Below are 6,294 nucleotides of genomic sequence, written 5' to 3' on the forward strand. Positions count from 1 at the left end.
GAAAAAAATTCTAAAAGCAACCAGATGAAAAAGATACATTATAGTCCAGTTGCGGTTGCTCATGCCTGTAATCCCAGCACTTTGGGAGGCCGAGGCAGGTGGATCACCTGAGGTCGGGAGTTTGAGACCAGCCTGACCCACATGGAGAAACCCTGTCTCTACCAAAAATAAAAAATTAGTGGGCGTGGTGATGCATGACTATAATTCCAGCTACTCAGGAGTCTGAGGCAGGACAGTTGCTTGAACTTGGGAAGCAGAGGTTGCAGTGAGCCGAGATCATGCCATTGCACTCCAGCCTGGGCAACAAGAGCGAAACTCTGTCACAAAGAAAAGAAAAGAAAAGAAAAGAAAAGAAAAGAAAAGAAAAGAAAAGAAAGAGGGAGGGAGGGAGGGAGGGAAGGAGAGAGAGAAAGAGAGAGAGAGAGAGACATATTACATACACAGCAGGGGTTGGCAAACTATGACCCCTGGGTCAAATCTAGATCACTTCTTATTTCTGCAAAAAGAAGTTTTAGTGGAACACAGCCATATACACTCATTTATGTATTTGCTATGGCTGTTTCTGTGTTACAATGGCAGAGCTGGTAGTTGCAACAGAGACTATACGGCTTGCAAAACCTAAAAGATTTACTGTATGGACGTTTACAGAAAAGTGCGTCATCCCTGATGTAGAGGAATAAAAAAATAAGGCCAGCAGATTTCTTATAAAAGCTATGTAAAGTGAAAGACAAGATTGAGCCAGAATTTTTTCTACCTCGCAAAAATGTCTTTCAAAAATAAAGGTGAAATAAAGATTTTTAAAAATACCAACAAAGGTGAAGTGTTAAAGGAAGTTCTTCAGGTGAAAGAAAAATAATAACAAAAATTTGACCAATATAAAAAGATAAAGAGTGTGAGAAGTGATAAATATAAGCAAAATAGTTAAAACATTTTCTCACTATTTATTTCTTTAAAAAAGAGTCTTGCTCTGTCATCCAGGCTAACGTACAATGGTGCAATCACGGCTCACTTCAGCCTCAACCTCCCAGGCTCAAACGATCCTCCTCCCTCAGCCTCCCTGGTCGCTGGCACTACAGGTGTGTGCCACCATGCCCGGCTAAATTTTGTTTTGTTTTGTTTTGTTTTTTGTAAGAACGGGGTTTCACCATGTTGCCCAGGCTGGTCTTGAACTCCTGGGCTCCAGTGATTCTCCCACCTTGGCCTCCCAAAGTGCTGGGATTACAGATGTAAGCCACTGCACCCAATCTCTCACTTTTTAATCTCTTGAAAAAATAAATGACTATTTAAAGTAGAAATAATAAATATCCAGTTGGGTTTTAGCATACATAGAAGCAATATGTATGACAAAAACAATAAAAAACATAAGGGAGAAACTGAAAGTAAATTGCTATAAGATTTTTACACTATTTGAAAGTAGACTATGATATGTTACAGGTGTGTATTGTAACTCCTAGAGCCGTAGTGTCCAATCTGCTAGCCTCTAGACACAGATAGCAGAGGAATAGTCTTCCAGGCAGGAGATTGCAAGGGCCTGAGTATGGCATTACTTGGGGAAATAGGGAGAAAGAAAAGGATTAGAGAAGCATCTGTGGGTATTAAGAGACTATGGTAATCTTCCTATTGTGCAAAACATGCAATCATTTCAGGATTCATTCAACTTTTGGTTTGGAGTTAAAATGTGGGTGGTAGAATTGCTGAAATAGCACTGAGCTGGTCTCAGGGATATGTAAATCTGTTTCTTCCCAAGCTAAACTCAGACAAGTAAGACTCTCTTCTGGTTTTTAAGGCTTCCTGGAGAGGAGATGCAGGCTCCTTCCTCTCTCACACATCCATCACTCTCAAGCTTTTTAAGAAATCTAACCTAAATGCCTCATCCTGCATGTTGAACTCACAGTGGAAGTGGGAATAATGCTAGTTTGTCTCAGAGTTAAAAATCCTTTGAGGAGTTCTTTCTGGCTTTTCCTTCTCTCACAGTGAGCTCCAGCCTGGGCGACAGAGCAAGACTCTGTCTCAAAAAATTAAAAAAAAAAATTGATACTCCTAATTTTATTCAATATTAAACTTTAAAATTTGTGCCACATTATTGAAGTATTACTTACTTTGACCTACAAGAATTGTATAGTTAAACTAAACATAATTTAAAAATAAAACTATTTACTTAAAATAATATAATTCTCCTTTAGTAAAAGTAGCTTTATATAAAGAGTTTGGCTTCAAACTGTCATTGCTGTTTATTGCTGGATGAAATTCCTCTCTTTGGCCTTCATTCTCCAGAAGCAGGCATATTTCAAATCATATTTAAATTAATAATTTGCAACAAGTTCCTGATGTTTTACAATTCTTTCACACTTGTGGAAATTCTTCCAAACGCATTAAGCAATACTACTTTTTGTCTGGTTAGATGGAATTCCTAACTGGGCCCACTTTCTGGCACGTGTGTTATCAATTTTTCTGAAAACAAGATCTTGAGAGCAGTGCCAAATCCTGAGCCAAAAGCTTTCCCCACGGTTGACATTTAAACCAACCAATGCAATCCCTATTTTTTGAAACACTTCTGTAATGCAGCCTAAAATCTGTCTTTAGCTACTTTGCTGCTTTTTCCATCTCAAGCCAAAAATATTTTAAAAAGAATTCCATTGGCCGGGCGCGGCAGCTCACGCCTGTAATCCCAGCACTTTGGGAGGCCAAGGCGGGCGGATCACGAGGTCAGGAGATCGAGACCATCCTAACACGGTGAAACACCGTCTCTACTAAAAAATACAAAAAATTAGCAGGGCGTGGTGGTGGGCGCCTGTAGTCCCAGCTACTCGGGAGGCTGAGGCAGGAGAATGGCATGAATCCGGGAGGCAGACCTTGCAGTGAGCCAAGATCACGCCACTGCACTCTAGCCTGGGCGACAAAGCGAGACTCTATGTCAAAAAAAGAAAAAAAAAAAAAAAAAAAAAAAAGAATTCCATCAAAATACGAAAGAAATTATTTGACTTCCTAAAATATTTCCAGAAATAGGCCGGGCGCGGTGGCTCAAGCCTGTAATCCCAGCACTTTGGGAGGCCGAGACGGGCGGATCATGAGGTCAGGAGATCGAGACCATCCTGGCGAACACGGTGAAACCCCGTCTCTACTAAAAAATACAAAAAACCGGGCGATGTGGTGGGCGCCTGTAGTCCCAGCTACTCGGGAGGCTGCGGCAGGAGAATGGCGTAAACCCGGGAGGCGGAGCTTGCAGTGAGCTGAGATCTGGCCACTGCACTCCAGTCTGGGCTGCAGAGCGAGACTCCGTCTCAAAAAAAAAATATTTCCAGAAATAACTTTTTGTTTTCTGAATCTTGAATAGCTGAACATCTGGATGCTCAGAGAGTGGTTGCATTTTAGATTAAAATTAAGGCCTTATATATTCAGCGTCAGGGTGTGCCCTATGACATCAGCTTCACAGACGTTGTCTAAGGAGTCATCTTGCTTGGTCCACTGAAGAATAGTCTTTTGTGTTTTCCAGCTCAGAGATTCATCCACAGATCCAAGTTGTTCAGCTTGTCCATAGTCTTCAGTGAGATTATTGGCATCTTCGGAACACTTGTAGCTTACAGTTTAAACACTAGATGTTTACTTATTTGATTTCACATTTTTATTGCTTCTTACACTAAACTTGCTTTATCTTATAAAATACACAAAATAGTTTTACAATACCACTATTAGAAGTAACAATAAAATTACAGAATGAAGCTTAAGAGTTCTTTGTAGTTTGTTTTGATCCTAGAATATATCTCACTAAGAAAAGACAAAGTCTTGTGTTTAAAAGTTATTTGAAATAAATCTTTCTTTTTGGTTATGTTATCAACCTTGTAAACAGCTTTATTTCACTTGTTTCAGTTTTAGGGATTGTTCTTTTTTTTCTTTTTGGTTTAACTTAATTTTTGAATATATTAAATGATTATATGATTCTAAAGTTGAAACTACATAAAAAGGTATAGTCAGCCATATCTCCTTTCCATTCCATTCCTTTTTTTTTTTTTTTTTTTTTTTTTTTTTTTTTTTTTTTTTTTTGTGATGGAGTCTCACTTTGTTGCCCAGGCTACAGTGCAGTGGTGCAATCTCAGCTCACTGCAACCTCCACCTCCCAGGATCAAGTGATTCTCCTGCCTCAGCCTCCCGAGTATCCAGGATTACAGGCGTGCACCAACATGTTCAGCTAATTTTGTATTTTTAGTAAAGGTGGGGTTTCACCATGTTGGCCAGGTTGGTCTCGAACTCCTGACTTCAGGTGATCCACTCACTTCGGCCTCCCAAAGTGTTGGGATTACAGGCATGAGCCACCGTGCTGGCCTCTCCCTTCCATTTTCATCCATTTTCCTTCCCTACTCTGTGTAGATAACCACTTTTATTAGTTTTATATTTACTAGTCTTTTATTGCTTTTATCTTTCCAATGCTTCATTTTGCACTAAAGTAGCTTCTCATAAAATATTGTGGCTATCATTCCAGAGCAACACATACAGATATACCTCATGTTTATGGGTTCATAGTACTCCACTATATACCACAGTTAAATACTCAACTGTTCCCCTATTGATGGATATTTGGGGAGTTTCTAGACTTTTGTCACTCAGAATACCACAATGAATACTAACCTTGTGTATATAATATTTCAAATTTGTACATTAGTGTAGAGTCCCCAAAAATATCATTGCTGGGTTAAAGGACAAATTAATCCATTTGTAATTTTGCTAGATCATACTAAATTTCCCTCCTTAAGAACTGTATCACTCTATACTTCTACCAGTAGCATATTACTGTGTCTCTTTTCCCTATAGCTTTAGCAATAAAATGTACTCTCAAATTTTTGAATTTTTGCCAACACAATAAGAAATGCTGTTTCAATGTAATGTAATTTGCCTTTCTTTTTTGAGTGAGTTGTGCATGTTTTACTATTTTAAGGGCCACTTGCATAAATTATTTCTATCTGTTCATGTCTTGGGCTCATTTTTCTACTGGATCTGTGTCGTTTTATTTCTCAGAGCTCTTGCATATTAGAGAGATTACATTTTATTCTGTGGTAAAAATTGCAATTGTTTTGTCCAGTGACTCATTTGTCTTTGGCTTTGTTTATGGTATTTGGGCCATACATTTTTTTAAAAAAATAATAATATGTAATAGAATTGGGTGGCTGGGGAATTCATGTGTAGATCAGAGTGGAAGCAGGTATGAGAGGGTCCAGCAGAAGAAAACATGGCAGCCAAAGTGTTTGAGTCCATCAGCAAGTATGGCCTGGCCTTAGCTGTTGCAGGAGGTGTAGTGAACTCTGCCTTACATAATATGGATGCTGGGCACACAGCTGTCATCTTTGACCGATTCCATGGAGTACAGGACATTGTGGTAGGGGAAGGGACTCACTTTCTCATCCCATGGGTACAGAAACCAATTATCTTTGACTGCCTTTCTCCACCACGTCATGTACCAGACATCACTGGTAGCAAAGATTTACAGAATGTCAACATCACACTGCATATCCTCTTCCTGCCCGTCGCTAGCCAGCTTCCTACATCTTCACCAGCATGGAAGAGGACTATGATGAGAGTGTGCTGCCATCCATCACGACAGAGATCCTCAAGTCAGTAGTGGCTAGCTTTGATGCTGGAGAAGTGATCACCCAGAGAGAGTTGGTCTCCAGGCAGGTGAGTAACTACCTTACGGAGCGAGCAGCCACCTTTGGGCTCATCCTGGATGACATGTCCTTGACACATCTGACCTTCGGGAAGGAATTCACAGAAGAGTTGGAAGCCAAACAGGTGGCTCAGCAGGAAGCAGAGAGGACCAGATTTGTGGTGGAAAAGGCCGAGCAGCAGAAAAAGGCAGACATCATCTCTGCTGAGGGCGATTCCAAGGCAGCCGAGCTGATTGCCAACTCACTGGCCACCGCAGGAGACGGCCTGAGCTGCGCAAGGTGGAAGCTGCGGAGCGTAACAGCTCTCACGCTCTGGGAACATGCATGATCTACCTGCCGGTGGAGCAGACTGTGCTCCTCCAGCTGCCCCAGTGAGGGCCCGCTCACCCTGCCTGCACCTCCGCGGGCCAACTGGGCCACAGCCCCGATGATTCTTAACACCGCCTTCCCCGCCACCCTCCACCCCAGAAATCACTGCGAAATTTTGTAAAACAACTTTAAAAAATACATACATGTATATGTAATAGAATTGACTAGTCTTTTATTGATTCTGGGTTTTGAGACATAGAAATGCTTTGCCCGCTATTCCCAGGGGTTCATAGGTAGATTACACAGAAATCTACACATGCCTTCTTCT

At 40.8% G+C, this 6,294-nt stretch overlaps 1 pseudogene; it reads left to right on the forward strand.

Moving 5' to 3' along the window:
* Window positions 1-5,221: 5,221 nt before the first annotated feature.
* On the forward strand, window positions 5,222-6,032 carry LOC104654847 (annotated as a pseudogene).
* Window positions 6,033-6,294: the final 262 nt, after the last annotated feature.

Source organism: Rhinopithecus roxellana, chromosome 10 (genome assembly GCF_007565055.1).
Source record: "Rhinopithecus roxellana isolate Shanxi Qingling chromosome 10, ASM756505v1, whole genome shotgun sequence".
NCBI classification, from domain to species: domain Eukaryota; kingdom Metazoa; phylum Chordata; class Mammalia; order Primates; family Cercopithecidae; genus Rhinopithecus; species Rhinopithecus roxellana.